A 14547-nucleotide genomic window follows, 5' to 3' on the forward strand; every position below is an offset into this window, starting at 1 on the left:
CACAAAACCCAGGTCACTGGTTTCTGAGGCAACACACAACCAGGAACAATGTTTGGTATGTAACATGGCTGCTAGACCTCAGCTGCCAGGAAAAGCTCTGGGTGACTGTGCCATATAAAAATGGAATTTTTATGGGAAAAATGATTATCTGTTGCTAATTTAGGGCAAGTTGCAAACCTGTTTTGCATCTGATGTAATGTAGGGCTGGCCTATACCCAGTTTAAAAAGCTGTGGCAGTGATGGGATTCAAAACTGATTAACATTAATTTCAAAATGGCCAATCTTCTTGTGGTCCTTTTTATACTTTTACTTCAAATTACAGGTGAGTTACATTTTTCCCTTAATATTATTATTTGTCTGTGCTGTCAATGGGGGGGAAGGGGTTGTTTTTGTGTAAATCCTTTGCCTCAATCTAACTACCCCCACCTCATGGATTAGCTAGCTTTTATAGAGATACAAACTGCATGGGATTCTGCTACAAATAGGTTTTTAATGGATCTGATTGGGAACAAATTATGCAGGCATCATATGATCCTGCAGGTGAATCTGCTATGTGGGTGGTGGGCTAAGCTTATGCCAGGGGAATCACAATATGAATATTTCACAGACCTCCATAGAGAAAGCATTACCAAGACATGTTAATATAAAATGTAATTCCTTATATATGTGACAGTAAAATCTACTGCTTTGTATTTTATATAAACAAAATGTAAGGGACTAAAGGTGTTTTTTTCTCTAATACAGGATTCTTGTGTCAAACTGCTACAGGTAAAAGAAGAAATTCTCTCTACTGAATATTCTTATGAAAATATACTTACTGTGCTTTGTTAGAGATTTACAGATCCTTAGTGGTAGGGGCATATTTATAACTTGCTGAGCATCAGGATCAGGTTTTTTCCAAAAACAAAAAGCTTACCAAGTTTTAGCCAAGCTCTGTATATTCAGTAAATTTCTGATAGTGGAATTTAAAAAAAAATATTGTAGAAAAAAAATAATTATTCCAAGCCTGATATTTAGTAGATAATAAACATGCCTCTAAGGGGCACATTTACTAAGCCACGAACAGGCCGAATGCGTCCGATTGTGTTTTTTTCGTAATGATCGGTATTTTGCGATTTTTTCGGAAAAATGTCACGACTTTTTCGTTACTAATACGATTTGTGCGAAAAAAACGCGAGTTTTTCGTAGCCATTCCGAAAGTTGCGCAAAATCTGGCGATTTTTCGTAGCGTTAAAACTTGCGCAAAAAGTTGCGCTTTTTTCGTAGCGTTAAAACTTGCGCGAAACGTCGCACCTTTTAAGTTTTAACGCTACGAAAAAGGCGCAACTTTTCGCGCAAGTTTTAACGCTACGAAAAAATCGTGCGATTTTGCGCAACTTTCGGAATGGCTACGAAAAACTCGCGTTTTTTCGCGCAAATCGTATTGGTAACGAAAAAGTCGCGACAATTTCCGAAAAGTCGTAAAGACGCCGAAAAAAACGCAAAAAATACAAAAAAGTCGCAAAATGTTTGTTTTCAAGTCGGAATTTTTCCAATTCGGTTCAGATTCGTGTCTTAGTAAATGTGCCCCTAAGTGTAGCCTTTGCAATGCAATATGCTGGAGTGCGATTATTATAAAACTTTATAGAGACTAAGGTCCAATTTATACATTGGCTCTGCTTATTTAATATCATTCCTATTGCCTTTAGACAAACCAGAATAGCTTTGGGACTGCCATTTTCTTACAGGCTTTCTTTACAGCCATAAAGCATTTACTAGTCAGCTCTTTGAAAACAAACATCTTATTGGTTGCTGTTTGTTACTAGATGTGGTCAAGACTTTTTACATTACACAATGTAAATAACAGCTTAAAGGGTGGCAGACAGTAAGGGACTTTTGGGCTTTTTAAGTGTTAATAATTAATAACACTGGGTAATAACCCTTGGCAACCAATCAATTGTTTGTTTTCATTGTTGTACCTGGAGCTGGCTGAAAAAAGCACTAAATGATTGCTTTATGATTGAATGAGCAAGTTTTCCCAGTGTTGAAAGAAGAAACTTTAAGTCTCTTCTCTATCTTCCAAAATGACAAAATAGGTAAGGAATAGTATTACACTGAGTTCACTGGTCCTAGAAATGTTGTTTAAAATGGCATAAAGGAATGGAAAGTGTCATAAATAATAAATGATTTTGAATTCTGAGCTAACTAGGACCACAAATTTACAGCCCTTGTTCCTTTGTAACCCACCACTTGGTGCGCTCTCACCTAGGGAACATAAACAACTTGGTGTGAGGTGCAGACCACAACAGGAGCAATGCACAAGGCATCTGCTTACTTATTACCTGCCCGGCTTTTTAGCACCCTACCCCTTCATTACTGTTTGTTGTGCACAGTATAGGACTGGGTACAAATGTGCACCCCTTTATTGCTCTTTTTACCCTGCCCTGTACTTTGTAATTTACCCCATTGTAAGTAAAACACAAAACTTTGCTTCTGTTTTTCAAACTTTGCACCATGCCCCCAAACCACATTGTATATGAGCCTTATAGTTTTAAAGCTTGAAGACTGCACATGACTTATTTACTAAGATTTTTATAATTGCTTTGGAGCAGTTTGGCACCAGTGGTAGCAAATTAAGATCTGTATGTAAAAGTTTGTTCTGACCTGGATGATAAAATCCTATTGTCTTGTTTTTCTAGCTGCAAATCCAGTATGGGGTATTGCAGTGTTAGTGCTGGCAGGAATCACACTCTTTCTAATTTTGGTGGGCTGTGGTTGTGTGGTAAGTTGACACTTAAATCATATTTACAATGTTTATTAGTATTACTTTTAAGTAACGTATGTCTATACAAACACTGCTACAAGGATAGAGATGCCTACGGTAGCTGCCGGTAGATAATTACAACAATTAACATTGTTGTAACAATAACAGTTGCAAGGCCCAAGGGAAAATGGATATTTCTGTCCTACACACTAATGATACTCCCTTTAGCACTAAGATTATGGGGCAGATTTACCAAAACACGAATTCAAATCGCGAATGGTAAAAATTTGGACTGGAAACGAAAATATCGCAACTTTTTCGTCGCTGTTTTAACGGTTGGTATTTTTCGCGACTTTTTCGTCGCCGTCGCAACTTTTTCATATTGAACGGTCGTAAGTGGCGGGAAAACCTTTCTTACTTTGCATGATTTTGGAACCCTCCCATAGGAATAAATGGCACTCTGCAGCTCCAACCTGGCCCAAGGAAAGTCACGATACCAAAGCTTGAATGAATCCGAAACTTTCGTACTCAGCGCAACAATATGATTTTTTCGCGACGGCGACAAAAAAGTTGCAAAAATACCGATCATTACGAAAAAAACGCATTTGGATGCATTCGGAGCGTTCGTGGATTAGTAAATGTGCCCCTATGTGTATGGGTGTTACATATGCAATCCAGTTATGGAAAGTCTGATTATGATTCTAATGAACAATTTGTGATGGTACAGTCCTTGCAAGATAAATAGTTTAATGAAGCATTCTCACTAAAAAGAGACCATCACCCTTCATGTTTAAATTACCTTAGTGTTAGTTCAGGGAGCCCTACCAGTGCTTAAGAAATGACTGCATGTTGTAAATACACACAGATATACAAAATAATAAAATTCAGGTTTATTCAATATGACAATTCCTATATCAAATGAAAAGTTGATCAATCTTAAGTAAACTTGTTATCTACTTGATTCATTCCTTCTGATTTCAGGCATTTAGATTAATCAAAGCAATACTAAGACATCAGCTAGGTAAAAGCAAACAGGATAGGACAGGAATTTATTATATCTTCATTGCCAACCCCAGGATGGGGATATATTTTCAGCTGCAGCCCCTTCAAATTTCTGGGTCATAGCAACTATGGAGCAGCAGAAGCTGGTTTGCTGCCCATTTCTCTCTAAAAGAGAACAGCAGTAAAAATACCTTAAGTGCACCTTAGACAGTCTGGTTTCTTTTGTTGGGTTATTATAACCCCAAAAATATAGCAACTTGAAATTTTAAGTATAATTATACAATTTGAACATAACTGTTCTATTTATTCCTTACAAAAACAATAACTCCCACCCAGAAATGTGCAAACTGTTAAAGATAAGAGAATAAGAGCTATATAAAAAAGAGAATGCATACCTATATTATTGTTATGCGTTTGAATTAATTGTACGTTGTTCTCAATAAAAAGCTTATCCATATTAACCTTGTTATGAAAGAATCTGGGACACGTGGGAAAATATAGAACTAAGGCTAATGCCACACGCGGCGTAGGGCTGATTTTTTCGGCAAGCGGAAAAACGCTTGCCGAAAAATCAGCCCTACGCCTGCTACTTGTGCCTGCACGCGAATGAATGGGATACGCTCGGGTGCAGGCACATGTAGCAGAAATACGCATGAAAACGCGAGAGAATGCAAAGTCTCGCGTTTTCATGCGTATATCGGCTACATGTGCCTGCACCCGAGCGTATCCCATTCATTCGGGTGCAGGCACAAGTAGGAGGCGTAGGGCTGAATTTTCGGCAAGCGTTTATCCGCTTGCCGAAAATTTCAGCCCTACGCCTCGTGTGGCATTAGCCTAAATAAATGGAGTGTTATGAAAGCATGTTAGCTATGTATATATAAAAATGTTCCACCCCTAACTAGAGATGTTACATGCATTTGTCTTTCTTACTGTGATCATGTTGTGTTTTGAATTGGTAGATTGCCTTCCGACAGAGATAACAGCCAATTTGACGATATTCCCTACAGGCTGAAAAGAACAGAACATCATTTTGGAAAAGCATAATCCTATGTATTTTTTCATTATGATTAATGCCATTGTGTATATTTTGGTATCAGTGAAGAAATATTCCCCAGTGTTGCTCAGATAAGAAATAGGAAGCCAGTCAACATCATACTCCCAACTTTTATTTTATTTCTGATTTCACCAATTTTCACAACAACTTTACCACTTGTAGTTTTATTATTATGTTTACCCAACACTTATTATATTTATTTGTAAAAAGAATGATTTTCTTTTTTGCACAATGATGCAGATCAATGTAGGACTGTTGTTGTGTATATACACTGTATATAGGCATTCGTTTTGTAAAACTCTGTACTAAGGTTTTCATACAAATAAAAATATAAATATGGTTTTCTTTAGGTGTGGTTTTTTTTGTAAATTAATTACATACTATACTAAGATACTAAAAATGCACCACCCACTGGCATACAAGAAGCTGCAAGTCTGCCTGGCACAGAAAAGTATGAGCCTTAGCAAACACAGAGAGTAATCTAATAAACAGCTTGCTACAGGTATATTCACCTACAGCAACCAAGCAGCAGGCAGCAGGCAGCATTTACTAGTTGCCTGTATAAATATCTTTTTGTTTGCTATGGGTTCCTGCACTTTGTTCTTTGTATTACATATGGTCAAGAATATGCGAAAAGAGGCATATTCCTGCAATTAAGCCAGACTGTGAGTAATGTGTTTTACTTTTGCCGATCCAAAGGCTAGACAAGGAGAACATATGTAGTACATGGGAAACACTTTTCCTCATGTGCCAGTCCCCTAAAACACATAAATAATACAGACAGAGATAACAAACATTGCAATAGACATGTAATTATGCACAATTACACATGTTAAGGCACATGTAAAAACACACAGAAGGAATAAGATCCCTGACATTAAAGTGGACCTGTCACCCAGACATAAAAAGCTGTATAATAAAAGTACTTTTCAAATTAAACAAGAAACCCAAATTCATTTTTATATTAACATATCCAAACCCATTATAAATGCATTTAAATATCCCAGCTGTCAGTCATATATTGCCTGCCCCGCGTCTATGCCTAAGGCAGACAAGTACTTTAACTTTCAATTCAGCTCTCACTTTCCCCCTCCCTCCTCACCATCTAATTGTGTAGCCAGTGCATGGGCCTGGGCAACTGGTCCCCCATTCTGGCACATACACAAGATTTTGGGGTGATACAAAGCTTGCCTTAATAACAGTGTCCACAAAATGGCACCTGCCTATTTGCTGTGATTGTTTAATTCCAGGACTGACGGAAACAAGATTTATATTACTTATATAGTGTAAGTGAAGTTTATTTTGCTTAACAAACACAATAGAAAAGAATTTCGAATTATTTCTTACGGTGACAGGTCCCCTTTAAAATCTATGTGCATCAAATTGAACATTCCCATCTTTCTCACCCCTTGGTCCAAAAAGTGTTTCAGGAATATATAAGGAATTGATAACTACAGACCAAATCCTACAACTGAAATTAATTTCAGACTGGCACAAGTAGTTGGGAAACCCACAAACTGAGGAGGTTTGGGCTGACACTTTCAACAACTGGACAAGTGCTCAGTCAATTCCCTGATCCAGGGCTTGGTTTTACTACACTGGTACATGGTTCCAGCTAAACTAGCAAAATGGTTTCCTGGGCAGACACCAAACTGTTTCAGAGTATGTAAATCGTTGGGTACCGTGGGCCCCATTTGGTGGGACTACCTAATTGTAAAATTATTGTGGATCACGATAAACACAATAAAAAATCATATGATAAAACAAATCTATATGCGTATGTACCTAATAAGACGGCATTAACTGGTTATGGCATTGACCCAAAAGTGCTGAAGTCTGAATCAGATACCAGTTTGACAACACCCTTATTATCAGTCCCAAAGTCCCACCCTAACTTCAGGACTTAAAATGCTAAACGAGTACCTCTTGTTGGGCTGGGGATAGCACAATCTTTAGTCTGTAATACAAATGTAAAGAGTACTTTTGCCAATATGTATATCACAAACTATATATTTCAGTATTGTTCCCCTTATTTTACATTGAGACTGCCAAGTATGCATGAAGCTATTCCCATAATTCTTTCCTTATAGTATATCTTGTTGTTGCCATTTTCTCTATAAATCCTCATACTGTGCTCTGAACAGGTTATAGAATCCAGTATAGCAGGGGGGTTGAGGGAACAGTCCAAGTATAGTGCTCCACTTCCTCCATACATATATTGATTGCCACTCTCTGGTCTCTAACAGCTTGCCTATCATGTCCCTAGTGAGATGTCAATCCTGTCCTCATCAATTTTTGCATCCATGATGGCCTCTACCATTGCTCTCTTTTTCATGACTTTGGGCACATCCAGCAACAGGTCCTATGTTTTGTTGTTGCATCTCATCTATTTTTAAAAGTCTGGTGAAGTGATGATTCTCTGTCAGCCCTGGCACTGCAGGCTACATCTGTGATAAGTGGGTGCATAAAGTTGTCTACCTTACTTGTAGATACACTGCTCCTTTTCCTGCCTGCAATTTTCTTCAGTGCCGTCACATCTCTTAGCATGTCAGGGCCCTTTTGTGTATTCTGTGAGCCAATCTGTCAGGAACTCCCTGATCAAGAACCAGGGACCTGAGGTATACTGGATAGAATGAGAGCATACATGAGCAGCCTGGCTGTTACAGTTGAACGAAAGGGATGGATTTAGACAATATTGCATAAGAAAAAGGAACAGGTTTTGACAGTTGTATTAATACAGTCAGAGAAGGAGAGACAGGAGTCAAAGATTACCCCCAAAGAAAGTACCAAGTTGACAGGGTTGATGAGGGTGCCATCGATAGAGATAGTAAATGGGGAGCAGGACCAGGCTTAGGCGGAAAGATCATTAGTTCATTAATTTAGTTTTTGTTAGATTCAGTTTGAGGTGGCATTGGTTCATCCAATCGGAGATTGTTAGGAGGCAGTTAGATATTTAAGTCTCAGTCAAAAAGTATATTTGGATATCATCAGCATACAGATGATATTTAAAGCCAAATGAGCGAATGAGATCCCTCAAAGACAGAATATAGAGGGAGAATAACATTGGCCCAAGTACAGAGCCTTGCGGTACCCCCACATTAAGTTGAACTGGAGATGAGGTTTTGTTTGCATAAGAGACAGTGAAGTTTCAGTTAGAAAGGTAAGAAGAGATCCATGATGCAGCCTGATTGCAGATACCAATCTTTTCTCTCCACCTTCCTAGACCTTGTGCCTGAACCTGGACTTTGTTTTGTTACATTTCTTTTTACATTTTTTCCAAAGGTTTTTTCATTTTATGTTAATTAAAACTTGTTTAACTCAGTTGTTGTCAAACCACTGAAATAATTGATAGTTACACATCACATCAGATCCTGTCAGGTAATTCAGTGGGTGCTGCAAACAAGGAGTTTTATTTAAATCTGCCTGGCCTTGGGTTATGAATCATTTGAATCAAAATATATTTTTACCTAGGTAACTGAATTCTGAAGCTTTCTAGCTAACAAAAGGCTAATTAATGCATAGACAATCTGTCATATAATTCAATGATGTAATCAGTAAAAACTGAACTGTCTGAGCAGGCAAACAATCCTCCCTTATAAATAAAGAACGTCTAGAGAAATATCTTCACACCCCACCCATGTATATTGCACTCTCTAGAGCAGGGATCCCCAACCAGTGGCTCATGAGCAACATGTTGCTCCCAAACCCCTTGGATTTTGCTCCCAGTGGCCTCAAAGCAGGTGCTTATTTTTGAATTTCTGGTAAGGAGGCAAGGTTTGGTTGCATAAAAACCAAGTATAATGCCAAACAGAGCCTTCTGTAGGCTGCCAGTCAATATAGGGGCTATCAAATAGCCAATTATAGCTCTTATTGGCACCTTCAAGGCACTCCAAAATGTTTTCCATATAAATGTGGCTCATGGGAATAAAAGGTTGGGGATCCCTGCTCTAGAGAGGTCACCAACCCAATGTCTATTTCACTTACTTGGTACTAATATTCAGAGGTATAGTTTTTCCTTATTTGTGATATATTTTTGCATGTTGCTGCTATGCTTTTTTTTTGTACTGAATCTGTATTTGGGGGGGGCATTATGACCATATGTTTCCACTCCTTTTTATAGCATACTATATTCTAATGCACATTCAATAATTTGCAAAATTTTACGTTGCTCCGTGTAATTTGACTGTGATGTGACTTTTGAAGTATACAGTATATATTTACCACCACATGATAAATTGGTTTCTTTGAAGCCTGCTAACATAATTAAATTATCATTTATAATGAAGAGCAAATTTTATTTATTTTACTTAGCACTGCTATTTTTACACATTAGGGGTTTAGGGTAACCAAAACACACATATATGACTTTCCTTGATAAATCGACGTTTAAAACCAGCATTAATTCTCACCTTTTTTTTGCCCTTCATATGATATTGACACTTGCAATACAGAAGACTTATCTAATGCTCTGGGCTGCTGATAATGCAGAATGAATGTTAAGTTCACCTCATGCTGCAAACTAAGCAATTATGGAGCTTATCCTGATAATCACTAAGTGATATGAATTTATCTTCTATTTATACAAGCTTCCATGCAACGCACTTATAATAATAATATAGAATATTATATTGTTAACTGAAACTGACTTAGTTAAATAAATGCTCTGAAAAAAAACAAAGGTTTGATACTATGCATCTCAAGCCAGAAACACATGATCAATCCTGTGGTGGCCCCTGGGCCTGTTACTGTAGCTTACTCTAATATGACAAGAAGCTGGGGCAGAAAGAAGGTAGGAAGCACATGGAATCACCTCTGGTACCACAAAAAGGCTCACTGTGTTACACTGTCATTGATTATTGTAATGATGAAGTCAATTCTCATATAACTTATGTTAAATGTTGGTTGTATTCCCTTATCAAACTCTTCCTCTTTCCTCTAGTGGCAGCCAGAGGGAAAGTTGGTTAAAGGGCTTGTAAGCCTTAAGGTGGCCACACACGTAGCAATTTTGATCTTTCGTGCCACCATTGGTCACACGAAGGATCGTTTGATCCCTCCATTGACGTTCAGGGCTGAATAATCAGATATGGAGGTAGAAACAATAGAAATTCTACCTTCTTCTGCCAATTCAGCCCTGAACATAGATTTTGCTCAGACGCCTACAATGGCGCCCAATCAAAATCTTTTAACCTGGCTGGTTGGTGAGTCAACCAATATCCACAGCTTTTTGCGATATTGGTCAGCAAGGTTTTGGATGATATTATCGGCACGTGTATGGCCAGCTATAAAAGAATATAAAGAAGTTGACTTACTTTGTATGGTATTTAATACATAGGGTACACAGTTTCAAACTGAATCAATAAAGACAGATCATGGGTAGCCTTGTTTTATATGGACAGTTGTCCATTTTCTATGGCTTTTAGCTTCAGTACTATCTACTATACCAATAACTAAACCTTCTTCTGCAAATTATAAAAACATTATGAATGTAAGTCATAAACCTTTAAATTCATATGCCCACTATTTTTAATCTTTCACTTATATTATTATTAAAAAATAACATTGTCATTTTATTGTCAGCATAATATTTAGTATTACATTGTTTAATTAAATCCTATATTTATTAAATGCATTTCAGTAGATTAGGCAAATAATTGTAGAGTGGTATTAATTGCCTGGCAATCAGCAGGAGGTCAAAGTGTATCACTGGTGTGCATACGTTTTTACTGACATAGAAATGTACCTGAAAAAAAGGCGTCTCGCTGTAAGGATCAAAGAACATACCCTTCGTCCTTTCCCGTGCATGTAGAATATACTGTGCAGGGAGGTCATCATTTGTTTTTCAAGTAGAAGACATTGGAAGAGAGAGATGGAACTTGGGCTCCGTCTGTTCATTCTGGTGGCTTTCTGTGGGACTGGTAAGAATGCATTTTTTTATATTCTTATGCATAGTAAAATATTGCTCCAAGCAGTATGTGTGTGAATATATATATATATCGAACCCTGGGTGGCACTCTGCTTCTACTCTTACCTCAGGTGCAGGGTAAATGATTTAAATATCCAAAAAAGACCAGCAGCACCAAATTCTATTTAAAAAAAGATCAATCATGTATTAAAAATGCATGAACAGCCAAAGTTACTTTTCGGTCCCCATCAGGACCTTTCTCTATATATATATATATATATATATATATATATATATATATATATATATATATATATATATACACTAACAATGGTACTAAATAATGATTGTGCAGTAACACATAGCAACAAGGAAGCAGTAAGTTTATGGCACATTTTTACACTGCGGGGTGTCTTTATATGTTGGAGATAAAACAATGGTTGGGAGTGTGGTCTGTTGAAATTTAAATAAAAGATCATTTGCTGTACTAGATATTTCTGGAACTATAGCAGGGTACTTTTTATAACAATATTGTAAAGGATGTTTTAAAATATCATTGTTTAATGGGATATCTTTATGGCTAATTAGAAGTTTAAATGTGTGCTGCAGACTACACTGACTTCTAACATTCTCATAGTTATGTATAAGTCACTCAGAATATATATTTAGTATTTAGTAGCTTGTACATGGTCCTACCTAAGATACCATTAATTCTTATGGAGGCAAAATAATACTATTGGGTTTATTTAATGTTTAAATGATTTTTTAGTAAACTAAAGGTATGGAGACTCAAGTTATGGAAAGATTCCTTATCCAGAAAACCCCAGGTCCCGAGCATTCTGGATAACAGGTCCCATACCTATATTTTGTAGACAATTTGCAATTGGTGTTCATCTTTTATTATTTCATTTCATGTGGAAGGTTTGGAATTTCAACTGCATTTAAATGTTAACTTAGCCAATACATACATAAATCTGTTGGAGTACAGGTCTCATTTTACTGATATCCATATTTGTGCCTGCACTTTATTTTTATTGCTGTTCGCTTTGTACTGTTAAGAAACTGTGACCTCTACAATCCTCTGCACACTGTATATACTGGTATATCCATTTTTTTACTTGGAAACTCAGACCTTGTTGGCTAATACTATTCAAGTATACTGCTTTCTAAATTATTATGGGCACTATGTATTGCATCTAGATACTAGTGGGACCCTGTTGACTGCAGACATCACTGCACCATGATAGAGAGAGGCATGCTGCAAAGGCACTTGCAGGAATAGAACTCCTAACTAGGTCAAAGATGAGAGGCAAGGGAAAGGCTAAAATTGTTCTGATATTTATGATGACCCCATCTGCATTTAGTCTGAAATCTAACTTAGATATCCAACCAGCAGCCCTTCTATTGTTAAATGAGTGCTTAGGGGGGCTTTTAATAAAACTTCCACAGTTCCTAAAGAGAAATACAGTTAATCAACAACTATAGGTCTTCAGACTCAGTATAATTTATTATACCAATAATGGTCAACCTCATCATCCATGAGTACAGGTATGCGATCTAGAACAGACAAAGGCTGATATGTGTTATGATTTTGCTGAACAGCTTGACTGCCCCAAGGCAGAAATTCCTGCTGTATGCATTCATAGTCTCTCCATTGCCCACCCTCCTACAGTAATCAGTTTGCTCCTCTACCTCCTCTAGGTTCCAGCAAAGATGACACTTATTCTCTATTACTTCTCCAATGAGTGGCTACTGCTTTAAAGTTGTGTGCATGTCTTTTGCAAACCATATGCTCTTTTTATTTGTATTATTTTTTTTTACGGCTCATATACTTTAATACAAAAACTAAATTTAAACTTATGCATAGTCCATCTATTACCTAGAGAGTAAAAAGGAAGCACAGTTATTGGGAAAAGAGAGAGGAAACATGTCAAGAAATATAGATAGGTTTGTCTCAGAGTTGCAAAGGGAAGAAGTGCTGGGGGAACTGAATGGTAGACAGATTTGTTTGAGCAGAGACAATAAGGGTGACCCTAGTTTATCAACAAAGGTTTTATGTAGTTAAGTAGTTTGCAGCTCAGGGCAGATATGTTTTACAGGATTTATAATAATGTATTGCAGTGTGTGTGTGGTATTGCAGTCCAATGACCCTTAACTTGCTACGTTTCTGTTTGTAATCCCAGTATTAATTTTCTTTTATTCAATGAACGTTTCCTTTGTATATTCACACATTTTTACTAGCAGGATGTAATGGGGATCACTCTATAAATGTACTCTTACTTTATGTTCTTAGATTTTGCAGTGCGGTCAGTTTGTGTAAATGTAACCTCAAGGTGGATCACGAGAAATAGAAAGTGGTTTGTACAACAACTGCATTCTCATTTTTAGTAAAGTGCAAATTTAATTAGGGAACAGTAGGACAGTGCATCCCCTGTCATACAGGGTCTATATGGGTTAGTACTGTGCTTACGAGAACATGGGATCTTCTTAAATTATTTTTGCAATGACTTTGTTTACTAAGTTATTATTTACAGTTGAAAATTAGCTTATTTGAGAAATTCAACATTCTTTATTTTCTTTGTTTTTGTGCAGCTCAAAGTGGGAACATCAAACATTCTTCAAAACTGCTAGCACAAAACAAAAATGCAAAAAAGATCAACAAACATCCTGTTTTCAATAATGCCGCACCGGTGGTTTTGTTCAGCAAAGCAACAAAAAAACTCTCTGAAATTTATATTAATATTTACATACCCCAGAGCATGACCAGCCATACAAATATTGTGTCTACCTTCATGAAATTCCCTTCTTCATCCAGTATGACTTATGGGATTGTTGCAAAGCAGGATTCTTTTAGTACAGATGAATGCATACAGAACAGCTCTTGTAAGACAGAGCCTAATGAATCACAATTGGTGATAGGTATATCTGTGTTGACTGGGGATACCAAAATTGAAAGGATGTCCATAAGCCTAAGTAATGGATCTTATATATTGAACTTAAACATTGGTCCTAAAATTATCATAACTGCTACAAGAATTTCTGCAGCCATCAACACAGCGAAATTAGCCATTCATTGTATTGCTGCAAATACTAGACACAGCAAGACTCGCATCTGGCCTCTCAAATACAATGAAAATTCAACATCACTGTCAATTAAAATGGTAACTATAAAAACAAACAAGCCATTCCCAACAATCCCCCCAAGGCCAACTTTGCTGGCCTCTTCAACACCGAAAACTAAAAACTACCCTCTGCCAACAAGTACTAGTCCATGTTTTCCCAGTACTGGGAACAGCTGCCTACATCCAGTAGCCACCTTCAGTACTAAGACCAGCAGTTCACCCTCTACTATTAATGCCACAGCAAACTCTTTTACGCAAAAAACATCAGCCAACATGAAAATAACCACACTTAGTACTGAGATCAAAAGCAAACAGGTCTTAATTACTACTGCAGCAACAACACTCTACACTGAGACCAGCAGAGAAGCAGAATCAACCAATCTAATTGCAACTTCTTCTAGCGCTAAAACCAGTAGCCACCTAACAACAGCAAAAACAGAAAAAATGACTTTCAGTTCTGATAAGACAAACAGCAAATTAAAACAAATCAATGTCACTTTTACTCCAGAGACCACAATCATGAATGAGACCAGCAGTAAGTCAGCAGCAATTTATCCCACAGTAACACTTTTAAGTGCTGAGACAAACAGTCAGCTAATAACAACCAAATCAACATTCATTAATGAGCCCAGCAGCCAACCAGTGCCATCTTATACTTCATCACCCACATTCAGTACAAATAGAAGTAAACCAGCACCAACCACTTATATGTTAACCTCTATTA

At 37.2% G+C, this 14547-nt stretch overlaps 1 long non-coding RNA gene across 1 annotated transcript; it reads left to right on the plus strand.

Moving 5' to 3' along the window:
* The first annotated feature begins 242 nt into the window (after positions 1 to 242).
* LOC116406894 lies at positions 243 to 5101 on the plus strand. The gene is made up of 4 exons (XR_004219849.1): positions 243 to 322; positions 745 to 768; positions 2679 to 2761; positions 4705 to 5101. It is a non-coding gene; the product is annotated as an uncharacterized LOC116406894 (long non-coding RNA).
* Positions 5102 to 14547: the final 9446 nt, after the last annotated feature.

The sequence above is a fragment of the Xenopus tropicalis genome, chromosome 8, assembly GCF_000004195.4.
Source record: "Xenopus tropicalis strain Nigerian chromosome 8, UCB_Xtro_10.0, whole genome shotgun sequence".
Classification (NCBI taxonomy): Eukaryota; Metazoa; Chordata; class Amphibia; order Anura; family Pipidae; genus Xenopus; species Xenopus tropicalis.